The sequence below is a fragment of the Lygodium microphyllum genome, chromosome 11 (genome assembly GCF_053477565.2).
Source record: "Lygodium microphyllum isolate KBCC chromosome 11, Lygodium_microphyllum_v1.1.10, whole genome shotgun sequence".
Taxonomy (NCBI): domain Eukaryota; kingdom Viridiplantae; phylum Streptophyta; class Polypodiopsida; order Schizaeales; family Lygodiaceae; genus Lygodium; species Lygodium microphyllum.
The window spans coordinates 136701080-136727198 of NC_141145.1; positions in this window are offsets into that span (position 1 = coordinate 136701080).

Below are 26119 nucleotides of genomic sequence, written 5' to 3' on the forward strand. Positions count from 1 at the left end.
AAAGGGATACCATTAGTATGCAAAACACACAATTGTCTTTTCATGTCACATAGATAAGCACCACTCTGAGGTCACATAGGCATAGGTGCAATTAGAATAGATATACTCATAGCACGTTTCTAGGACATACTCAAGTTTTCATGGGTCATGAAAACCCTATGGCTAGTTACAATCTTCACAAGCATACACACACATACTCATACACACAGAGGTTACGACATACTTATTTAGTCTCACATGCTTAACATAGGAACCCCCATAGGAAAGAGACATAAAGTAGACTAGGGTGTAAGACATACATGAAAATGACACCTTAGACATATCCTGATGTGAATGAAAACTATACCTTAGTTACACTATTTTTTCATTGATTTATGTCAACCCATAAGAGTACAAGTAGCTAACAGTAAAGAGGAAATCGACATTCAAATGTGCCCATAGGTTCCCATATGGTTAGCAGAAAATTATGAGGTACAAGTGAACCTAATTGGCTAGGAAATGGGACCCATAAATTTTGTGCTTGGGTGTGATTGGCTTATGACATTAGGGAAAATTACTATGGATTTATCACAATTGTACATGGAGTTTTCCATTGATGGGAAGCTTATCCACTACATGGAATCCCTAATAAATTTGATTTTTATCTTATCACCATTAAAAAAATAAAAAAGGAGTATAAACGACGATCTTATATTTTTATTTTACACTTGAATAAAGAGATAGAAGATCAGCCCAATAATTCAACTGAGCATCCAACTTTGAAAGCTCTACTTGAGGAGTATAGGGACTTATTTGAAGTTTCTACATTACCTCCTAAGAGAGTAGTGGATCATCCCATAGATTTGGATCCTCATTCAAAGACACCCTACAGATTGTCTAAATGTGAGCGTGAAGAAGTAGCCAAATAAATCAAAGAGATTTTACAAATGGGCCTACAGGTTGTCTAAATGTGAGCGTGAAGAAGTAGCCAAGTAAATCAAAGAGCTTTTACAAATGGGGTTTATTGAGCCTAGTGTTAATCATAGCATAAGAAAAAGAAAAAAAAAGTAAAAAATCTCAAGTCAGAACCTAAAAGAGGTGGCACATAAGGAAATCGGACACAATGGAAGAAGCAGGAAGGGAAACAATTGAAAGCGCAAGGGCGGCCTCAAAAGCTAAGTCAAAGGCAAAATTACATTTTTAAATGCAAGGCATCCCTAAAATTGTTTGTAAAAGAGCGCCAAGCTCTCTCTTGTGCAAATTGTAAAGGTCGATCGGTGGTAGGAAGGAAGCTAGGAAGATAGGAGAACAATGGGAAAGAGGGCCTAGTAGCTGGCCATGTAAAAAGGGGATGACCACCCAAGTAGGATTTATGGTTTTGTATATAAAGTTGAAAAGTGAATAAAAAGCTCATTCTTTGGTGTGTGGCTAAAGTGCTCTCTTCTTCTCCTCTTGTCTTCTCTTCTTCTTACTTGCTTGCGCTTATGTTTGAGAGAGGGAGTGTGAGAGGGTGAGGGAGTGAGTGAGTGAGGGTGAGGGACCGTAGTGCAGAAGCTCTCCATCTTCTCCTCTCTTCTTCTCTTCTTCTCTTCTCGTACGTGCAGCTATGGAGGATGGAGCAAGGTGGAGGATTGAGGATACTTGAGCTTGCATGTTGAATTGTGGAGCTATCTATAATATTTCCACACAATAAAAGTTAGTTGGTTAGTTCAAAAGTTAGTTAGTCAATTAATAAGTTAGTAAGATTACTAACTGAAGACTAACTAAAGTAACAAAACTAACTAACGTTAATAATTAAGGATTTTTATTTAATTAAAAATATATGTTTAAAAAATCGAGAGTCGTAAATCTGATATTTTTCTCGGATTGACAAGGATCGTAGCCACCCTTCATTGAAGTTACGACGTGAACGAGACTGATGAGCTATATTAATCACTAATATTAATGTGTATAGTTTGGATGGTCAAAAAATACTAGATTTCTAGATATGGAGATTTCTAGAACTGGATGTCATTTAAAAGAAAAGACAAGTGATATTTTAGTTAGTTTTGGAGATTTTATAAAAAGAAAAAAAAGAGAGGGATTTACAAAATCGTGCACGCTACGATCGCAGTCTAGAGACAGAAAATTGCACTTTGAACAGAGAAAATAAGGAGTGAACTGAGAGCTCTCTAATCGAGTGTCTTGGGGTTTTACCTCCCTTTCGGAGCCAATGGGACCTTCAAATTTATGATTTAAGCATCAGATCACTGATCTTTCTAAGATTTCCCTCCACAAATAGCTCCTCTTCTCAGTCACAAACATCTTCTCTTATTCACTATAAATATGAGGCATGGGGAGGCACAAGAAGCATAAGGAGACCTCGAGAGGCTGCGAGAGAGAGGTAGAGAGAAGGATATCCCTCCAAGAGATTACGAGAAGGAGCTTGAGAGAGAGAGAGAGAGAGAGAGAGAGAGAGAGAGAGAGAGAGAGAGAGAGAGAGAGAGAGGGAGAGAAAGAGAGAGAGTGTGTGTGTGTGTGAGTGAGTGAGAGAGAGGAGTTATCTAGAGAGGCTGCAAGGGAGAGAGTTAGTTCAAATTTTTCCTATCTCGGTCTTCAACTAATCCATCTTCTCTTACACTCTCCCATCTCGAATCTATTTCACATTCTTTATCTCTTGAATATACTTGCGGACGATGGCCCCCAAGCAAAGAATGTCACGTGCGGATGGCAATCCCATAACCAACAATGAAGCTTTAGATGATGGCATCACCGTCAATCCAATTGCGGTATCAATCATAAGTAATGTATTTCCAAATTGATAGATGGTTGTTTTGATCCTCGTATGAGATACGTTAGGCCCCATACTATGATGCACGAGTATAGGTAATTTCATCTCACGTATTCAAAAGATCGAGCTTGCAAAGTGCATGTATCAACAAGGGAAGTTAATTGCACCTAGTTGCATATGACTTATTCATTGATAAAGCAATTACAATGAAGAATTGGTTAGGGGTTATGAATGGCATAATCATGACATTAAAAAACTGTGCATACAAGTATTAAGTAAATTTTACATAAAATTGCTCTTTGATCCCAAGGGGGAGAGCAAATATGCGATGGAAATGTTATCGCGACTATTCTTGCATTGTTTGGGAAGAATACAAATGGTTTTTTGTTGGTTGATCGAACAACATCCTAAATGCTTTTACATTCAACTGGTTGTTAGTTTATTGTTGGATGATTGTTCCAAGTGCTTGTGATATATGTTAAATGCATAGCAAGGGTCTGTGAGGACAAGTTGCCATGGGGATAAATAAATGTTTTCATGGAAAATGATATTAGGGCTGAATGCCTTGTTGTGCTAGATTCCTAAAGGATTTAATTAAGGAATGATATTTTGCACAAGTGGATCACCTCCATGATCGCACCACGGATTAACCCAAAGAGGTCACTGCTCGATTCATGGGCCGAAGGTCGAGTGGTGAAAAGGCCAACCACGGGAATGATGTTTCGCTCCTAGACAACTTGCAAGTGAGGTGGAGCTCTGGACACCCCTTGTAGGTCTAGAATGGAGTTGAAGACCTCAGTGGCCCCCAACGTCTGGGCATGTTGGGAGATCCTATTCTAGATAAAGGATTGAATTTGTGGTGCCATGTGATTTGGACTAGTTACTTCTGTAGGGCAAAATGGATACTTCTGCTGGATAGAAGGGATACATAATTTCTCCTATATGGGTGGGAGACAAAGATTAACTTGAAGATAAGTTAAGGAACTTGTTTGAACTTGTTTGTTAATATATTGCTTGCTTTGTTTTCATGTCTGTGCTATAAGTTATGCGAACGAAACTTGTTCCCTAAAAGGCTTAATTAATGAAGCTGACTTTAAGTGTCACACATAAATGTGGCAGGACCTAATTAGATAACTAAAGAACACCCATTGAGGGAAGCATGTGGATGGAACCCCTGATGGATCTGTCCTATGGCAGGGTGGTCCCAAAGACTGGGAGGCTTCTCACAAGGTTTTATAATCTTTGACCTTAGAAATTATTAGGATAGAACCCCAATTCATGCCATTTTAGGGGACCAGAATGGGACTATGCCCTATGGGCAGAGAGGTCGAGCAGCGCATCCCTCTCATTTCCCATTCTCTTTGAACCAAGTGTAGTATGGGTCTGCTTTGGCTTGGGTATCTTTGTGTAAAGTAGGATATCCAAGTTTCGACACTAGAATGCTGTTAGGAGACCTTGGCCACTAGGAGCGAAAATTTTAGGTTGATCCTAGTGGGTTCGGCTGTGAATGTTCGTTGCGAGGCAGATTTGGGAAACCCTAGGCGACAAAACTCGAAACATTCCATGGGGTGCCGGGCAGTGATGCTTAGATTCCTTTCTCTATAGACCACTAAAAGCATGCCTGGACAGCTAATGGGCGGGAACCTTACACTATCGAAGGGCTTGAGGGAGGAGACTACTCCATCGAGCATCAAGGTAAGCTCACTACACTCGTACGATCAAAGGTGCATTGGCTAAGTGAGAGATAGCCATTTGTGCTCACTTGAAATACTTGAAATAATAGGTGGTTCGTGGGTCTTAGCGGTTGAGCGTGAGCTCCCACAACATTTTAGTTCCATTGCTGGGACAAAAGGATTCAAGCTTGAGCACTTGCACACTTCAAATCGAGTGTCGAAGTAGGGTTCATCCCTACCAAACCAGTGCTCTTTGTAGGTAGGAGATTTGGGAGTTTAATCTTCAAAGAAAGTAAGTATTTTGTGTTTTAAATGATTCAGGAAGTAGGAGGAATCATTTCAGTACTTTGGTTTGGACAGAGACCCAAAATTGGCCGAAGCTTGATAATTGACCTCACACGACTGAGAATTGGTCGCTGTCCCAATAAAAAACCAAAAGAAAAAACAAAAACCACAACTGATTGACCCTGCCAATCAACGCATAGACCGTAGCCCATTGAGTAGGATGATGTAGCAAAAATCCTAGCAAACCCTAGAGACCAGAGGAAATGCCTAGGAATTGAGCCTAGAGCCCCATTAGGCTAAGTATGTAGATGAGAGTACGAGAGTTGTAATCATCACCTTTACTTGCACCCACATTGTTTCCCAACACTTGAAGTGCACGTAAGAAAATCTGAAAGACTGATTTCGCATGGTGCATGGAAGTGAGCACACACACACACACACACCAAGTGAGTTTAATTGAGGATTGTTTGTAAATAATAAGGAACTCACTCAGACCTAACAATCAGAGCGAACCCACGGGTAGGAGAAGACCCTAAAACATAGTTGAGTGATCGAGGACCCCAAGTATAGGACCAAGCGTGGATGCAACACAGGAGTCAGATGTTGCAAGGACCAAGGAGTTAAAGGCTGCAAGGATCGACACCATTGGAGGAGTGGATCTACCCAACTTGATCAATCTCATCGACAACTTGGTGGAGCATGAGACCGCGTGCACTAATCACCATAGATATGGCAAAGAGCTTGATCTAGGTGGTTTCCCGACAGAATTCTAGTGGCTATTTGTGCCAATTACAATGTACAGACTCGGACAGCCCACCACGGTAGGATGTCCAAAGAGATCATAGCAGACCTTGAAGAGGAGAGGCGACTAGTGTGGGAAGCTTTGCAGGGCATAGTGACCTACAATTAGGAACATCAAGCCAGAAGCTTGCAGCAAAGCAAAAATGTGCGAGTGAGTGCTAGCCCTAGCAAGCAAAAATAGGATAGACCCTGATGTAGAGAGAGAAAGAGCTCTAGAAGGTGAGTTGAGTGAGCTTATTACGAAGTGACTGCTAGCTAACTCATCAGCAGAGTAGGTTACCACTGCAATGGCAACCTCCTTGCTTGCAGGATTAGGATTTAACCAGGGCTCTAAGAGCCAATCAAGAATCCCTATCATGGCTAAGCAGTTAGACAAGTACAAGCCAAACGATGACCCATATAGTTTCGTAGAGTAGTTTGAGTAGGTCTGCGAGGTCAACGGCCTCACTGATCTTACTCTGTGCTCACAAGCTTCCAGTCTATGCTTAGGAGATAAAGGTAGAACCTAGTACATGAGTCTAGATGCCATTGAGCAAACTAATTTTAACAACCTCAAGGGTCTCTTCATCAAGAGATTCTTTGAGCTTGGGTACTCCGATAACCTTCTAGTGTGGCTAATGAACGCCAAGGAGAAAGACAAAGAGGACATAAGAGACTACGTCACTCACATGTGGAGTCTCTTCAAGAGGATCCCAACTGGTGAGTGACCCACCAAAAGAGCAGTCTCCACAATATTCAATCATCAATGGGATATGCAGTGAGGAACTGTACAAGGCCTTGGTAGGCAATTCAAGCTTGGAGCAGCAAGATGCACTACTTAGGGTCTTTGACAAGGCAATTAGAGTGGACAACCAACTCAAAAAGAGAAACTCTTAACCTAAGAGGAGACAAATGCTAAAAACTCTAAGAGAGTTTCAACATCAAGTGAAAGATCAGGCCCAAGTACTCACGATAAAGGGAAGGTCACGGATGCAAGTTAGGAGCTAGTAGAGATGAAGACAGAGCTAGCCAAATTACAAGAAATGATGAGACGACCAACACACCCTCACGTCCAATGCATGTATTGTGGTGGAAACCACCTTCCAATTGAGTGTCAGGACCTAAGGTCCCAACCTTGCGTCAATTGCAATAGGTTTGGTCACAATACCTTTCATTGCATGCTACTGAGGAGACTTCCATATTCGCAACCATAAGAATAGCCCTACCTAGCAAATAGGCCACAAAACTTTTTTGGGAGGGGAGTCCCATTGGATCTCCTGGCACCAAATGATGCCAAACCAACCATTCCTAGGATGGAGATAAACCTCGTAGGCATACCTAGACCACCTGGACCCTACGTGACCGATCTACCCTAGTCCACTATGTGGAGGAGCCGAACGACAAAGAGTCTTATGTGCACCCTTACGTTGGTAGGTGAATTGGGACCGAGAATCTCCACTTAACAAAACCCACAAAATAACACCACTAAACACATGATCAAATATTTTTGATAACTCATTTCTCGTTGAGACTTCAACTCAACACTTAAGCAGTTTAAACCTTCAAGCTTAGAATTTACAACTTTTAGAGAGAATCTGATGCTGAAATAACCATGGCTGAGACTCTGACAACACGAGCTTTTAGATTCACACAACTCCTACTTTTTAGGAATGGCAACGCCACGCACCAACTTCCCCACACACTATCTTCCCCACAAAGCATGGTTGCCTCAAGCAGTGCAAAATCAATTGTAAACCTCTTCTAATCTTCTTTTCTTAGAGCACACATAAATACAAACCAAAAACATATGTAACCAAAGCTTTATACGGTGAATTTTCATGCCAATTCAGCTGCTACAAGCATTTCACTATTGTAGAAATTCCATTACTGCAACAAAACAAAGTTTACACTGATATAGCAATGGATAATCATGATAACTTTCATGGAAAAAAAAGTTGGTGACATAGATGTTGCTGAATTCACCTGTTTTCTCATAGAGCACAGAAATTCCCTCATAGGGCACTACACAGAATAGCTAACAACTTTCTAATCAGGTCTCAGATTTCCAAGATTCAAAAAGGAAAGTTGTAGCTCTCTTTCTAATCTAGAATTCTCTAGAGCAAGTCAAAGCCAAATTCTTTAATCTGCTAACCTGAAATAGCTCTACATAGCCTGCACTCCTAAATATAGTCCTGCTCTATACAACAAACACATAACTTCTCTATTCTAAGAAGCCCAAACTTGCAAACGGGAAGACACTTTCTTTGATTTTAGATTATCATTTCAGCATATCAGCGTATACATTTCAACGTATCTTGCATTGATGAAGAGTTACGGGAGCTTCAAACTTTATGAGCTCTAATTCATTATTTTCCTAGCTGCAAATCCTTTCAAATTTCCACTAACTGGAATCCATGCGTTCAACATCTACCCATTATACATATTCTCTACCACATACCCAGTTTCAGATGTAGAGATCTTGTACTTCCATTCTTCTCTATGCTGACGAAAAACCTCACGCAAACAACTAACATACATCACTCTCAAGATGATGAAGAACAACCCTCTCATGTCTCTCACTCATATCCATACACCAAAATAGATCTACATACTCTGTGCCCCATGAAACAAAAGGAAACAAGACAAAAGGAAGACTCTTATTACCATCATCTAAAAACTCAGAACTCGCATCAGCCAATTGGCTTCAACAACCTCGCCATCATGCTACACAACTTCAATAACTTCAAAACTTGTTGTTGTTCTTCTTCTGAGCATCAGATTTCTCCATTCTCTTCAAGCTGCAAGATTCTTCTCTCTCTCTCTCTCTCTCTCTCTCTCTCTCTCTCTCTCTCTCTCTCTCTCTCTCTCTCTCTCTCTCTCTCTCTCTCTCTCTCTCTCTCTCTCTCTCTCTCTCTCTCTCTCATACGCTGATTGTCTTGTGTAGAATCCATCTCCCTCTCTTCTTTTTTCAAAAAACTCCTCACATTTTTACTTTTTTCCCTATTTAACCAAGGTGCCCCTTGCTTTCCCTTAGTTGCTAGATGGCAAACATGCCCCCTGCCATATAAAATTCCACTCAGGGACTCAAAATTGGAAGCGAGAACACGTTCCATGTATGAGGATATCTCCTCCTGAATGAGACGTGTGTCTCAAAACTGAAATATCATAACCACATGTCAAACATGCATGGTCCCACTTGGGATTTCCACCTATCAACTCGACTCCCGCTACGGGTAGGTGTTAGAAACACAAAAAAATGATATTTGTATGTGTTACCCCACTTGACCCACACAACATCATGTCCTTGGTAGCTCATTTTCACCCAACATGATTAGCCACCCCCTATTTTGGAACATAACGTGTGAACAAACCTTTATTTAAAGCTTTGAAAACACCTAATAAAAACAAACTCCTTTTCTTGAAAATCTGCCTCATAGAACGCTGCATAGAATAGCTCATAACTTTCTAACCAAGTCTCGATCGCCAAGCTTCAAAGAGGAAAGTTGTAGCTCTATTTCCAATCTGGAACTCTCTAGAGCAACTCAAAGCCAAATTCTTTGATCTGCTATCCTAAAACAGATCTGCATAAGTTGCAGTCCTAAATTTCTATATGCAATCCATTTTAGACATCGACCTTCTAGGGACCATAACTTTCACATTCTTGCTCGGATAAAAACCAAACTTGACAGAGACGTTTAGTAGATGTCAAAGCACACTTCAAATATGTTGTCAATCATTTACAACCATCTGATTAAGATTAGATTTTAGAAAACTAAATCTTTCCTAAACAATAAACTGGAAGCAACCTATTCTACATATAGTATGTACATTGCTTATATCCCCTTTATCAGGATTTTTCATATATATTTCTTTATACAGAACCCATTTATTCTACTGTTGTGAATAGTCCCATCTAAATCTTGTAGCAAGTAAGTGCCATTTTCAAACTTCTGCTTGATGAGAAAAGGTCTTCCCATCTAACTTGAAACTTGGTTTGAAAAGTGGAGTCCAAGCTACTGTCATATCTCATAAGCAGCATTCCCTCTACAAGATTCTTCTTCTTCAGCTGTGTATTGAACCATTCCCTTCTATTCACAATCTATTTTTCATAACGATCCATTGCTTGTTGCCTATCCAAATTGTAGGGTATGCAAGTTCAGTCCTCTGTCAACTCCCAATTCTATTTGATCTAACTAATGCTTTCTTACAAACTCCAGTGTAGGGAACATGACATTCATAGGTAATAAAGCATCTTGACCATATACTACTGAAAAGGGGTGAATCTTGTACTTGTCTTCTACATTGTCCTACAAGCCCACAAAGCTTGATATAGATAATTGTCCCAGTCTTTAGGATGATCTTCCACTAGCTTAATGAGAATCTTTTGTAATGTTCCATTGAATGCTTCCACCAGTCCGTTGCATTGAGGGTAATAAGGAGCATAAAATTTTTGTTTCAAGTCTAATTTCCATGTTAATTCTCTCAATAGCTTATTTTTATAGTGAGGACCTTGATCTATCACTATTTCTAGTGGTATTCCAAATCTGCAGCATATATCCTCCATGAGGAACCGAGTTACATCCTCTTTCTTGCAATTCCTTGTAGCCTTAGGTTTAGGCCATTTCATCATATAATCAACTGCAGTAATGATGTAAGACTTTCATGTTTTTGTACCAAGAAAAGGTCTAATAAAATCCAACCCTACTTCTCAAATGGTCTATAGGCAACAATGGCTTTAGTAGGTTCTGGAATTAGTACTCTTTTTGCATATGACTAGCAAGCATGACAACTTTTACACCAATGAGCAACATGAATGGCTTAGATTAGGCCCAGTAAGACATGCTAGCAGAATTTTCCTTTTGGTAAGCTCAAAACCAAAATTACCACCACATGCTTCCTCATGATAGGAAGATAAGCAAGTAGGAATCTCATAACTATCCAACATCCTTCTTAGTACATTATCAATCCCCTTCATGTACAACTGATCATTTATGAGCACATATGCCCTGGCCTTTTTGACAATTGCATACCTTTGTATTTATCAGCCAATGACTTTAACTCATCGGTTTTTAGAAACTCTTCAGTTAGGAGAAGGCTTTCCCTACCCTCATATCTAGGATTATCCACCCTCATGGCAGCAGCATATTGGGAAAGAGCATCTTCGGCCAATTAATGAGCTCTACGGTTGTTCTCCTTGACAATATGCCAAATTTTAAATTTTTGCAGCTGCCTCATGAGGCCTTTTATCTTAAACATCCAATCCTTCAAAATATCTTTATTGGCTTTCCAAAAAATTTGAACCTGTCTTACCACCAACAAAGCATCTCCTTTTGCAACTATCTTCCTATATCCCAACTGAGTACATTGTTTTAGTTTATCATGCAAACTCGCATATTCAACTTCATTGTTACTTTGTATTTTTTTACTTTTTTGACTTCCAGAAAAGACTTCTTGATTTTTAGTATCCGTAATGATAAAACCCATTCCTCCCTTTTTTAGCACTCTTTTGCTACCATCAAAAAATAAGATACCATCTTTATCCTTCATCTCCTCATGAATTTGTGGATGTGTAACTGCACTTTCAACAAGTTCTTTATAAGTTAAAATATAAGCTAAAATATCTTTTACAATATCCTCCTTCAAACATGTAAATTCATATTCTTGCAAAGCCAACAACCACTTAGTAACTCTTGGAGCATTTTCAACAAATCGCAAAACTTGTGGAAGCAACTGAGAACTAGTAAGTACTACAAATGGTTTTTGAATCAAGTATGATTTCCATATTTTAACTTCATATACGATCCCCCATATCAACAATTTTTCTTCCATCCAAGCTTTTTTAGTCGCTCCAATGGAGCTACTTATATAAAATATAGGGCTCATATAAGACATCCCCTTTCCCTTCTACATTAAAATGGCTCTCACTGCATTTTTCCCAACACTGATGCTAATGAAGAAAGGCTCATCCCAGTTTGGAGGCATAAGAACTGGCAAAGTGCTCAACTTTTATTTAATCTACAAGAATGCACCCTCTTCAACTTGTGTCCAAAATAAAGGATCCCTTTGAGTTGCTTTTTGTAAAGGATATATATATTCAGCCAGCATATAGAATAATCTTGATGGATACCTCAACTTTTGAACAAAGCTCATCAGTTCTTTTACAGCATTTGGAGAATCCATAAGAAGTAAAGCCTCAACTTTACTAGGCTCAGGTGAAATACCATTTAGTAGACACTTCATGACCCAAGTATCACTCTAGTTCTTGCTATTTTACATTTATCAAGATTCAGCTGACCACCATCCTTATCAAGTTTGTAGAAAAAATCATTAAGTTTTTGAGAGTGTAATGCCCTCAAACTGTACACACAAAAGTCATTCATAAACACATGCAAAGATTTCCCAACAATGAAAGGGGAAAATATCCAACCAACCCATCTTGAAAAGTTGGTGTATGCATTCATCAAACCAAAAGGTGTTACTATATAACAGAAGCATCCCCATGGGGTAATGAACGTGGTTTTCTTCTGATCTTCTTCTACTATTCTAGTATAAAAATATCAAGAGTATCCATTCACACACTGTAAAATTCATGACCAACCATTTGATCCAAGATCTCATCTTGAAACAGAAGAGGATAGTAGTCCCTTTTAGTCGCTGCATTAAGAGGCTTGAAATCAACACATACTCTCCACTTTCCATTCTTCTTTGGCCTGATTACAATAGGAGATAACCATTCTGCATCATCAGCAGGATAGATAAATCCCACATCAAGAAACTTCTAAATTTCAACTTTAAGTACATTTTCCTAAATTGTACGAAGTCTCCTAAGTTTTTGAGCCACTAGTTTATACCCTTCTTTCAATTTGATATGGTGCATAATGCTATTAGTACCCCTCAGTTGGTGATATTCTATAGCACACAGTTTCAATTATTTTTGAAAAATGGCTGAATATTTATCTCTTTCATCATTATTCAAGTCATTTCCCAGCATATTCATAAGCTTGGGCAGTCCAACATTCATTTCAGGTTGTTGATCACATGTTTCCTGCATGAAGTTTGTACTTCCTACAACAATATTTAAAACTTTTTCCTTTGTTTTTGAACTTGGATTGACAACCCAAAGCGGTCAACATCCCTAGAGACTAGGCTAGCTTCCCATTCTCTATCTTCCTCATCAAGGTTGGAATTTTCTGAATCACTACTTTCGTCACCTCCAGCATCACTTTCATGTCCATTTTGAATGATAGCAGACCCTGTTTTCATGTAAAAAATCACCCCTTATGAAATGGCTTCTCTAGATAGAGTTCCAATTGACCTCTATACCAGTCTCGTCTGGACCTCACACCAATCAGCCTACGATCATCCCAAAATGAGAGTATATGCCCTAAGTTTTGCAAGCATAACATGGTAATCCAAACATGCTCTTTGGCCTCCAATTCTGATTTCCAAGTTCTCAATGACTCCCAAACATTTCACTTTTGAGTTGTTTGCCATTTTAACCTTGAACAATGACTTCCATGCCATTTTAAGATGCATTTGCAACATTGCTTCTTCAATGATTACACAAACTTGTGCACCACCATCAACATGAACTTGATCAATTTTCCTTCCGTGTATCCATGCATCCATGATAGGTTTAATGCCTTTCACATCTGATAGGTATACCACTCCAACATGCCCAATTTGGGTTTTTCTTTTCCCGATGCTAACCAAACCATGTCATTGCCTCCTCAGAGATGAGTTCATTTGCAGCAGCTAGTTGACCATATGTAACATCAACCTTCTTACCTTTTAAATCCTCAAGCAAGTTGTAAGGAACTTGATTGCTCCCAAAGCAAAGTCCCCCATTTGAATCTTCCTTCGTTGTCTAGCTTTCTTGCTGGTTTTTGGATCATCTACAACTTGTCTTCCCTTTTTAATCCTTGCTGCCCTCTGAGTTTTAGTTTTAGTATCCCTCTCTCTAGCTCTCTTGTTAGCTAACACATTTTCATTTTGCCCATCATCAGACATGCTAGTTTTGATCAGATTCAGATATGCCTTCATTAGGTCTTCTTTCCAACTATTGCCTAGCTGGTTTAAGTGGCCTTTGTTCTTGTTGAGGTCTAACATCTTGCCTAGCATTCCGTTGTGGCATGGAATACATCTCCCCTCTTGTTCTTCTTGGATAAGGGCAATCAAGAGAAATATGGCCTCTCTCCTTGCAATTAAAGCATTCAAAATTTTCCCATCTATTTCTTTGAGGTCCTCTAAATCTAGGTTGTATTTGAGGCTACCTTGCTTGCAATAGGCTCATATTCAAATTCACATTTGCCAACTATTCATGAAGTTTGTTAATCACATCATCATCATGTTTCCTATGGCCTTGTTGAGCTCCATTCTCCACTCTTTCAAATGCCCCATGAAGATTCACAGCTTGTTGTCCTGCATTTCCTGCAATAGTGTCAACCTGATTAGGCCATAAAAATGCATGCACAACAATACTTCTTGATTGATTTGACCTCAATTGTACTTTCCTTTGCTTTTATTTGGCTATTTTGATTGCATCTTCATATGTATTAGGATCTTTGATTAGAATATTTTCTCTAATTTCATGTCTGGGAGCAATGAAACAAACTTGTTCTTTTTCAAGAACATCATCAAAGGTTGCTCCATACTTTGTGAAATTTCTATCCATTTTTCTTCAAATCTTGCAACGAATCTAGACACTTCCTCATTTCCCCCCTTTAACATCCTACCCAAAGATTTTCATAAATTCTCAAGAGTTTGCTTAGCTGCAAACCTTGTTAGGAACTCGCTTTTTACTTCATTCCAATTTCCCCTTGTCCCTTCATTCAGTGAGTTCCACCATAATCTTGTAGAGCCTTCAAGTAGCATGCTGATAACTTAAAGTTTATTTGCATCAATGTCCCTTCAATCTTGGTAAGCCATCCACTCCAACCTCTTAACAAATTGATTTAGCATCCTCATTTTTAGTACCAAAGAAGGGTTTATATCCAAAAACCGTCATGCTTGAGTTTGTGTATAGGTTGGTTTCCAAACCTTACACCTCCCAACTGATAAGATTGGCAATCTATGGTAGGTGAATTGGGTAGTCGGCCTCTAACAACCCCTAAGACAACACCAGATGATAAAGACCGAGGATCTCCACTTAACTAAACCCACGAAACAACACCACTAAAACATGATCAAATATTTCTGATCACTCATTCCTCACTAAGACTTCAACTCAACACTTAAGCAGTTTAAACCTTTAAGCTCAGAAATTAAAATTTTTAGAGAGAATCTGATGTTGAAACAACCATGGCTAAGACTTTGACAACACGAGCTTTTAGATTCACACAACTCCTTTTTTAGTAATGGTAACCCCACGCACCAATAGCCCCACACAGTATCTTCCCCACAAAGCATGGTTGCTTCAAGCAGTGCAAAATCAGTTGTAGACCCCTTTTGTTCTTCTTTTCTTAGAGCACACATAAATACAAAAAAAATGCATGTAACCAAAGCTTTATACAATGAATTTTCATGCCAATTCAGCACAAGCATTTCACTCTTGTAGAAATTCCATTAGTGCAACAAAATAGAATTACACTGATATAGCAATGGATAATCATGATAACTTTCATAGGAAACCAAGTTGGTGACATAGATGCTGTTGAATTCACATGTTTCCTCATAGAGCACTACACAGAACAACCCATAACTTTCTAACCGGGTCTCGGATTCCAAGCTTCAAAAAGGAAAGTTGTAGCTCTCTTTCCAATCTAGAACGGTCCAGAGCAAGTCAAAGCCAAATTCTTTAACCTGCTAACCTAAAACAGCTCTACATAGCCTGCACTTCTAAATATAGTCCTGCTCTATATAAAAAACACATAACTTCTCTATTCTAAGAAGCCCAAACTTGCAAATGGGAAGACACTTTCTTTGATTTTAGATTATCATTTCAGCATACCAGCATATACATTTCAGCATATCTTGCATTGATGAAGAGTTACGGGAGCTTCAAACTTTATGAGCTCTAATTCATTATTTTCCTAGCTGCAAATCCTTTCAAATTTCCACTAACTAGAGTCCATGCATTCAACACCCACCCATTATACATATTCTCTACCACATTCCCAGTTTCAGATGTAGAGATCTTGTACTTCCATTCTTCTCTGTGTTGACAAAAAACCTCACGCAAACAACTAACATACATCATTCTCAACATGATGAAGAACATCCCTCTGCTGTCTCTCACTCATATCCATACACCAAAATAGAGTACTTTGTGCCCCATGCGATAGAAGGAAACAAGACAAAAGGAAGACTCTTATTACCATCATCTGAAAACTGAGAACTTGCATCAACCAATTGGCTTCGACAACCTTCCCATCATGCTCCATGACTTCGATAACTTCAAAACTTGTTGTTGTTCTTCTTCTGAGCATCAGATTTATCCCTTCTCTTCAGTTGCAAGATTCTTCTCTCCCTCTCTTCCTCTCTCTCTTTCTCTCTCTTTGATACATTGATTGTCTTGTGTAGAATCCCTCTCCCTCTCTTCTTTTTTCAAAAAACTTCTCACGTTTTTACTTTTTTCCCTATTTTACCAAGCTACCCCTTGCTTCCCCTTAGTTGCTAGATGGCAAACATGCCCCCTGCCATGTAAAATTACACTTAGAGACTCAAAATCAAAAGCAAGAACATTCCATGCATGAGAATATCTCTTCTTGCATGAGGCATGTGTCTCAAAATTGAAATATCACAACCATGTGTTGAACATGCATGGTACCACTTGGAATTTTCACCTATCAATCGACTCCCGCTACGGGTAGGTGTTAGAAAGACAAAAAAATGATATTTGCATGTGTTACCCCTACTTGACCCCATGCAACATCATGTCCATGGTCGCTTATTTTCACCCAACAATGTGTCGTATAACAAAGAGGGCAATGCAATACTTATGGATTACCAACCTATATCAGTGATGATGTTAGGTATAGGTAGAGGTAGAGGCTTTGGAGGGTAAACCTAAGAACCAATCTCATGTTGGACTTGTGGACACCCAGGACATATCTCCTCATGTTGCCCCCTGAATGGGAGTAGAATAATTAAAAAAAGGCCGATCTTAGATGCCAAGAGTGTGGAATCACTCACTTGTTTGCCAAATGCCCTAGATGAAGACCATCCTCTAAAAGGCCGATCTTAGATGCCAAGAGTATGGAATCACTCACTTGTTTGCCAAATGCCCTAGATGAAGACCATCCTCTAGTGCGGAAAACAAGCCATCAATACCATGTCAAGAATTGTGTGGTGGAAGGACTTGCTTGAGCTACTGCGCCAAACACACACTATATACACAAGAGAAATCTCACTCAAGAACACAAGAAGAGAGATGGAGGCCAAAACATTTTCTTGCTGATTTCTTCTTCTTCTTCCACACACTATACAATGTACATAAAGAATAGATAAGATAAAACATAAAGGAAAGTGGCCTACTAAGTCAAATAGTGCATAACAGACTACACTCATTGACTGGCGCTATATCTTTGCCAGCTGTAGGTAGGTGTAACAAACTAAATATAATAAGTGATAAGTCAATGGCCATGTGAGTATCATAATGACCACCAACATGCTAAGTGTAGACATGCAAACCCATCTAGCCAGGCGGTCCATCATCAATGTCCGCATGTGTTGAGCTTGCCATCTCAACACTCTCTCTCAAGCTCAACTCTATCTCTGCAACTCCAAGTAAGATTCGAAACTTTCGAAGCTTCTCTACACCCAATGCCTTTGTGAAAATGTCAGCTATTTGATCCTGTGTGTTGACATATACCAAGTCAATCTCTCCTGCAAAAGTACATTCTCTCTCACAAAGTGGTAGTGCACCTCAATGTGTTTTGTCTTAGCATGGAACACTAGATTCCTAGCTAACTGTATGCTACTCATGTTGTCACAATGAATGATAACTGGACCATCTCCCTACACATCCAAATCACCTAATAACTTTTATAGCCATACCACCTCACATGCTGCCATAGCAGCATCTCTATACTTAGCCTTCGTACTCAATAAAGCAACTATAGGTTGCTTTTTGCTGCTCTATGTAACTGTTGCATTGCCAAGGAAAAACATGAATCCACTAGTAGATCTTCTATCTGACATGCTACCAGCCCAATCTACATCTGTGTATCCAAAGACATGTACATCCTTATCTACCTCATAAAAAAGTCCATAATGTAAAGTGGACTTGACATATCTCAATATACGTCTAACTGCATCCAAATGAGGCTTTCTAGGCATCTACATAAACTGACTAACAAGGCCAACACAATAGCTCAAGTCTAGCCTTATGATAGCCATGTAAATCAAACTCCCTACCATCCTCCTGAACATAGTAGGGTCTTCTATCTCATCCCCAGTGTCGGCACTTAACTTCACATTTTGCTCCAATGGTACTGAAAGAGGCTTACATGCTGTCATACCATACTTGGATAACATATACAAGCCATACTGCCTTTGTGATAGCCATATACCATCATCACATTTGATCACCTCAATACCAAGAAATTATCTCAGCTCACCCAAATCCTTCATCTCAAACTTCTTCTTCAAGAAGTCCTTAACTTCAGCAATCCCATTGTCACTGTCACCTGTAATAATCAAGCCATCCACATAGATGACTATGATGACCAAATCTGCATCTCCCTTTCTCACATAAAGTGAGTGATCAACATCAAAAATACAAAATCCAATATTGACAAGATACTCTCCAATCTTGTCAGACCATGCTCTAGGTGCTTGCTTTAGCGCATAGAGCGCCTTCTTTAACTTGCACATATATGTAGGATACTCTAAGTCCTCATAACCTACTGGTTGCTCCATATACCCTTCTTCTTGCAATTCACCATGCAAGAAGGCATTCTTCACATCCATTTGCTGCAAACTCCAACCTTTGGCTGGTGGTAAGGGAATCACACACTTCATAGTTGCATTCCTAGCAACTAGATTGAATGTCTCTTCATAATCTATGCCATATGTTTGAGCATAGCATTTTGCAACCAGCCTAGCCTTATACCTGCTAACTAAACCATCTGCATTATGCTTGACTTTGTAAACCCACTTATAACCAGTAATTTTCTTACTCTTAGGCAAGGGTACCAAATCCCAATTCTTATTGGCTTCTAATGCAGCCATCTCCTCATCCATTGCTACATCCTAATGAGCATGACCAACAGCATCCTCAAAACAAGTGGGCTCAACATTCTCAACTAGTTTCACCATATAAGCATAATGGTGAGCTGCATAACCTTCAAAGCCAAATCTTTTAATAGGGTATGTGACCCTGCTAGACCTGCGTACCACTAGATCACTCAATGGAGCCTTTACATTATTATGAGCTCTCTGTACACCTGGTGTCCTGAAGGAATACCAAGCTCATCATCCAAACTCTCCGAACCACTAGAATCTCCATTAAATCCCAATGACTAGTAGATGCATCATTACCATCTCGCATTTTCTTCTTTCCTTTGTCTTTGCCTACAACACTTATAGATACACCTAAAGATGTGGGACTACTCCTTAGTCTCCCAGACCAAGGGCTCACTGTAGGTGTAGTACCAGATGATTGATGTTTCTGGTCCAGTAAGACTCTGTGATTCTTGTTCTTAGTCTCCCAGACCAAGGGCTCACTGTAGGTGTAGTACCAGATGATTGATGTTTCTGGTCCAGTAAGACTCTGTGATTCTTGTTCTTCTTTCTGCACATAGCTATCATGATCATTATCATCATCCTCTAATACATCACTAGTAGGTGCATACCTGACAAATGATTTTTGATATTGAGAAGTGCTTAAAAATAGCCAAAAATTCTGAATTTCAGGGGAAAAATAGACTTCGTCGAAGGTGGCGGTGGCAATCAGTACGATTTTAAGCAGCAATGCCCCGAAAAGGCTTAAAAGACCCACTTGATGATAGTTGATTAATTTTCATAATTATTTGGCATGTTCGATGAGACCCTGGGAGATACCCAACAATGGATGACTTCAAGATGGATGCCTAGGATTTTTCAGACTTCAAAATGGACATCAGACGAGGAAATGGGAGCGCCTGGGAGGCCAAGTTCATAGTCAAGTGTGAATGGGACTTGATAAGAGCCAAAAGGCATGACCTTTGGGGGCTACCTAAAAAAGGCCCCTAAAAAAAAACGAATTTGAGGGGGGGGAGGCATTTTTTTCGGGCATGAAGCAGGGAGATGGCTCCATTTTCTCAACGATTGATGATGATGGGATGTGGGGGCTGTAAGCAACCCCCCCAACCGATTACATACCTGCTCTACTCTTGATCTTTGCTCTCCATCGCTCTAGTCCGCTCCTTGAATGGCTGCCCGATTGTGGAGATCAAATTTTAGTCTTTCTCTCTCCTCCCTCTCTCCTGCAAGGGGTAGTTCCTACATGTGAAGAAGAATGAAGCCTAGTTGATGAATGCTCGATCGGCATGGTACCGGATTGCTTCCAAACCGAAGGTGGGCTGAAGATGGTAGTGTGGAGGGGGGTTGAGCATCAAATGGGCCCTGATTTGCAGACCCACAACAAGCTTCAAAACCCGAAATAATAAAAAATACACAATAATGATATTTTCACAAAGAAAATATCTATTTTTTCACATTTGATGAGGGTAGCAATGTTCATATGGGCTAAAAATTGATGGATGTGTTGTTTGCTACTGGTTTTAGTTTTTCATAATAAAAACCTTACAAAATATTCACTTTAAGAGTGGAAAATAATTGGAAAAACCCGAAAAGCATGGTTTTTAGAGTAAAAATGAGATTTTTGGGCTTACAATAGGAAACGCATGAAACAAAACACTAATAAAATCTACATATTTGCTATCCAAGGACTCAAGAGCCATATCTCTGAAATAATGCTAATTTTCTTCCATTTTTATGATAATAAATAAGAAAAAATAAGAAAAAATAGAAAAAAAATGCTCTTTAAAAGGGGAAAAAACAAGGAATGGACGAGGAAAATTATGGATGTGTCTATGAGTGTATAATGAGGGTAAAGCATGAGGGTTTGCCTCAGGTTATCCCCATTTATATGGTTTTGTGAGTATTTACTGCTTATTTCGTGTGAAATACACATGAAATTACCCTTTTACCTATCACCGCAAGCAAAACTCTAAACGGTAGGGAGAGAGGGGAGTTTGAACGTTGAAATATGATATAAAATCTAATGTATTTTTTGCATTATTCATACACGATGATGTTAAGTTAAATAAAGGGAAGTACATCATGAGTGTAAGGCTCGGTGTCTTCTCTCATCGCAGCAATTACATGCTAGTGTATGGAAACATGAAAAGAATGGATTTGCACAATGCACAAGACTATTTTTCAATTGTTTGAGCACTTAATCATATACACATGTGCATCAAGCATCGTTAAATGGTATCAATTACAAGCTCTTGGATGCATGGCACTTGGTTTCTCTAGGACTTGATCCACATAGAGAGAGTGAGCAACCCGGCTGTAGGTCTAGACGGTGGGTTAAAGGGGATGGATAAGTGAGGATAAGTGCAATCTTGGAATGTTAAATATATTGGCACTAAGAGGGGAGTTTGTTTCAAATGTGTCTATGTGTGAAAGCAACGCATCGAGGGGCCAATCCCCAAGATGTAGGAGAGTTGCAGTAGGGCCATGGCAATCAGCCGGTGGGGTGCGCTTGTGTCTGTGACATGTGGCATTTATTGCCGTCATATGTATAATCTCCCTCTGAGGAGATGGGAAAGGGAATATCCGTTGAATTACAGACTATAAACATGCAATGATTAGTGTCTAGGATAGTGTATCCCTCGATAGACGCTCCTGGCCTGCGAGGCCGTGAGGTAGGGTTGTCTATTGAGGGCATGAGGTCCAGCTAGTGCCTTAGCTAATGCCGGCCCATTTTAGGTCCCATCAATGGTGTGTCTGGCGGGAGCTGCCAACAAGTGGTGGTTCTCAAATCTAGTGTTTCTAGGGACCAAATAGTTGGTTTATGTCCTCTAACGAGGACCGTCAAGCCAAAATACAAAAAGCAGAATATGCTGAGAGGGCTAGACGGCGGTTGGAGATTGTAATTCATTATTCTCCTCAAAGGAGTAGCCCTTTGCGCATAAGAGGCCGTGGTTTTAGTAACCTAAGTGTTACGATAGCTCTTCGAGTGCAAGTGGAACAAGTGGGGGTGTAGTTTCACCTGCACAAACTCCTGTTGTCAATCCGGTTGTAGTCATGGCACAACCTATCGCAATACCAGTAGGGACATTGGATTTGCCGCCATTAGGAGCATCGTTGCCCATTTTCCATGGGTTAGCAGAAGAAGATGGAGAACTCCACATTAAGGAGTTTCAAAGACTCATGTTCAATGATCGAATCCAAGATGAAGGACACCTAATGATGTTCTTTAACATGACATTAAAAGGAAGAGCGGCAGTATGGTACAACGGTCTAGAAGCCAGAACCATAACTAGCAGTGCCCAATTCTTTACGGCTTTCCGTAGAGAGTTTGCCCCTGAGAAGGGTGGACAATATTGGTTGCGTGTCTTGAATGTAACATGCCAAGAGCCAAATGAGAATGTCCAAGCCTATGCCAAGAAATTAAAGCAAGTTCTTCGTAAACTAAATACTTATATCCCCATTCTAGCGGCTGCCCAGTTACAATATTTCCTACATGGATTGGATTTTAATATCCAGGTGCAACTAAGTAGTGTTGCTTTGGCCAACATTGACATTGTTATTACCCAAGCAGAAGGAGTAGAGTAGCGCTTGCAAGTGGCTTATGCAGCAAGGATAAATTGGAATGGTAATAACTTGGCCTTGACCAATGGGAGTCAAGGGGATCCCATGTTAAACGCGAATGGGAGAGGAGGCATGCCAAATTTGCCTATGCTACCAGCTCCTCCTAGCATGACTATGCCCATGGCTAGTCAGGCGGCCTCACTAAATAACGAGGGCCAAACATTGAATCCTAATGTTGTCCTAGTAGGTCAACAGCCAATCCCTAATCAAGTGGTTAGGCCCATGGGACGACAAACTGACGATCGTGGCTACGAGTCAAGTGCCTCTAATGTCCTTGGTGAAGTTAAGGACATGATGAAGCACTATACTGATATAATCTCTAAACAATATCGACAAATAGCTTTGGATGTCAATTTCCTTAAGAAGCAAAAGAATTTGATAGGGAATGGACACCCTGAAGAGGGTGGCCCCTCAAGATTCAATTGTAAGTGGTGTGGTGGCCAACATTTTCCTAGGAATTGCTCGAATGTCAAACGTGATATTTGTGAAAAGTTTGGCCACTTAGCTGCTACCTGGTCCAGTTAACCATCGCGCATAAGGGAATAATCTCCAGCAAGATGAGGGACCAAGGCAAATACTGCAACGAGGAAAGGCTATTGTAGAGGAGTTGCCTCATGGCAGTGGAGTCAACCTTATTGCGGTTGTACGTGTCAATGATGCTGAAACTTCTAATCTATGAGCCATAACAAGAGGGCAAAAGTTTAAAGAGGGTGATAAAGGAACTGTAAGACTTGTCGAGGGAAACCCTAAGCAGGATGCTAGGGAAAAGCGAGTACTAAATCCGGATATGGAAGTTGGACCTCTAAGGCCTGTTGATGGTAAAGTAGATCCCAAGAAGGATAGAGAGGTGCCAAGAAAGAAGAAAAAAGTCAAAAAAGAGGCACTAAAGCTGGCAGTCCAATGACCAAAGGAAAGAATGGTTTGGCGTGAGAAGAGAACTTTGGCTAACTACCATGACTTTGACCTAGAAAGTTCTTGCGAAGTCAAACCAAATGCGAATCTCCTACAATTGATCAAACTTTCTCCAGGAGTACGCAAGGAATTCAAGAAAATCGTGCGTATCAGGTATATAGTAGAACCTTTGGGCATAGCTAGAGTAGGAGAAGATTGGTTCGATCATGCTGAAAAGCATTGCCCTAGGGTTCTAGTGTGTGTAGATGGAATATTAGTGGAGCACGCTATCGTGGACACTGGATCCTCCGTCAATATCATAAGTTTAAACTTGATGGAGCAGCGAGGTCTCAAAATTCAAAAAGACGGCTCCACACTTCTTAGGATGGTGGATGATAGTCTAAGACAACCGGAAGGTTGCATCACTAAAGTCCACGTTACTGTTGCAAGCGTGGAATGCTATCTGGACTTTAGGGTGGTAAGGTTTGCAGGACGTCCTAGTTATCGAGTTTTGCTAGGAAGGCCTTGGATTTTATGAACAGACTCTAAAGTCGATATACCTGCTGGTCGAGTGATTCTAGGTCGAGGTGCCCATCGTGTAATAGTAGATGCTTACCTTGCGTCTCCTCACAATGAGAGAGCTCCTTTATCCTCCACTGAACTAGAAATAGTAGATGATCCATCTAATAGTGAGACGTCATCGAGTGATGGATCTAAGGAAGGGTCCACTATAGAGGATATTTATCAGATAACCTTGAATGAGCCGATAGAGCCTCATGATCGAATAAGAGATGCGGATGTTATTGAGTTGGACCTTGGTACGCCTAATGATGTGCGACCCATCAAATTGGGTTCTATGCTTAGTTCGGAAGAGAGAGAGGACTATGTGTCCTTGATTCAGGAGTTTTGGGACATCTTTGCTTGGAGCTATGATGAACTTAGGGGTATTCCTCCTAGTCTAGCTGTGAATACTATTCATGTAAAGGAAGGTACCCACCCTGTACGTCAAAAAGTAAGGTGTATGCCTTTTGAATTAAGGGACATGTTGTTTGAGGAACTACAGAAGTTGCCGAAAGCGGGTTTGATCTTCCCTCTGTTCAGCATACTGAATGGTGCTCACCAGTTGTGATCACAAAGAAGAAGAATAATAATCAGATCCGACTTTGCGTAGATTTTAGAGAGTTGAATAAGCAAACTGTTAAAGATTACTACTCGTTGCCATTTATTGACCAAATTTTGGATCAACTAGCAGGTAGGGAAATCTATTCATTTATGGATTGCTTTGCAGGGTATAACCAAATGGTGATTGTTGAGCAAGACAAGCTAAAAATGATGTTTATTACTATCTTTGGTACCTTTGCGTACCATGTGATGGCATTTGAGTTATGTAACGCACCAGGTTTGTGGCAGAGAATAGCCGACAATAACTTTGGTGACATTTTCCCCGAGGAATTGAAAGTATTCATTGACGATCTGGGGGCAACCACCGTAAGGGATAGACAATTAATTATCTTACGTAAGTGTTTTGAGTGTTGCAAGAAATTCTACATAGCTCTCAAACCCACGGAAATGCGTCTTCAGAGTTCCTTATGGGCTCTTGTTAGGCCATGTGGTCAGTTCCGTAGGGATTACAAGTGATCCTGAAAAGATCAAGGCCATAGTCGCCATGAGTCCATCGCGTACTCCAAATGAAGTACATAGCTTTCTGTCATCGGTAGGGTATTATTGGAGGTTTATCAAAGCCTTGGCAGAAAGAACATTGCCACTGACGAACCTATTGTCCTTTAATTATCAATTTTCATGGAGTGATGCTTGCAAAGTATCTTTTGATGATGTAAAGCAGGAGCTTGCCAAAGCACCTATTTTAAAAGCACCTAAAAGGGGTGAAATGTTCTATATATTTTTAGCAGTAACTATGTATAGTATCAATTGCTGTTTGGCCCAAATTAGGGAGAAAAAGTGGTACCATCCGATAGCTTTTGCTAGTCGGAAGTTGGGTATATCGGAAATGAACTATACCTATATGGAGAAGTTGTGCCTTGCGATGGTATTTGCGACCAAGAAGTTCAGGCACTACATTCTTTATGAGAGGGTGGTTTTTTATACGAAGGTGGAAGGGCTTCGATTGTTGTTGAATAAGTTATAGATGCCTGATCATTTAGCAAAGTGGTTAATCACTTCGCAGGAGTTTGATTACGAGATTAAGAGAAAGCCGCTGAAGCTTCAGGGCATTGTCGAGTGTCTTGTGAATTTCGGAGAGCCAAAAGAGGTCGTGGCTGAAGGAAGTGACATGGACACATTGTTTAAGATTGATATGACGTCTATTCCCTCCTGGTATGCTACTATAATGCACTATCTGTCTACGGGAGAGACTGGAGCCACTCTATCAAAACCCAAGAAGAGGAAGATTAAACAACAGGCATTAAAATTTTCCTTGATTGCAAGGACATTATATCGACAAGGTGTTGATGATATCTATTGCTGATGTGTGATGCCTAATGAGGTTCCCTTTATTTTGGAAGAGTGGCATGACTCCGCTTGTGGAGGGCACTTTGTTGGGTGGTTGACGGCACAGAAGGCTTTACAAGCTGGTTATTGGTGGCCATGCATCTTCCACGATTCATTTGACTATGTTAAGAGATGTGATACATGTCAAAGACATGACAATCGAGAGAATAGGAAGCGTCCACTTACGCCTATTATGGCTATCCTTCCATTTGAGAAGTGGGGCATCGATTTTGTGGGACCTATTACCCCGTCGTCTACTACTCAGAAAATATATATTATAGTAGCAACTGATTACTTTACAAAGTGGTCAGAAGCACAGGTGACGAGGCATGACAATGCAAAAGAGACTGCCAGTTTCTTACTTCAGCAGATCATCTGTCGTTTTGGTCCCCCAAAGGAAATAGTATCGGACCGTGAAACTCACTTT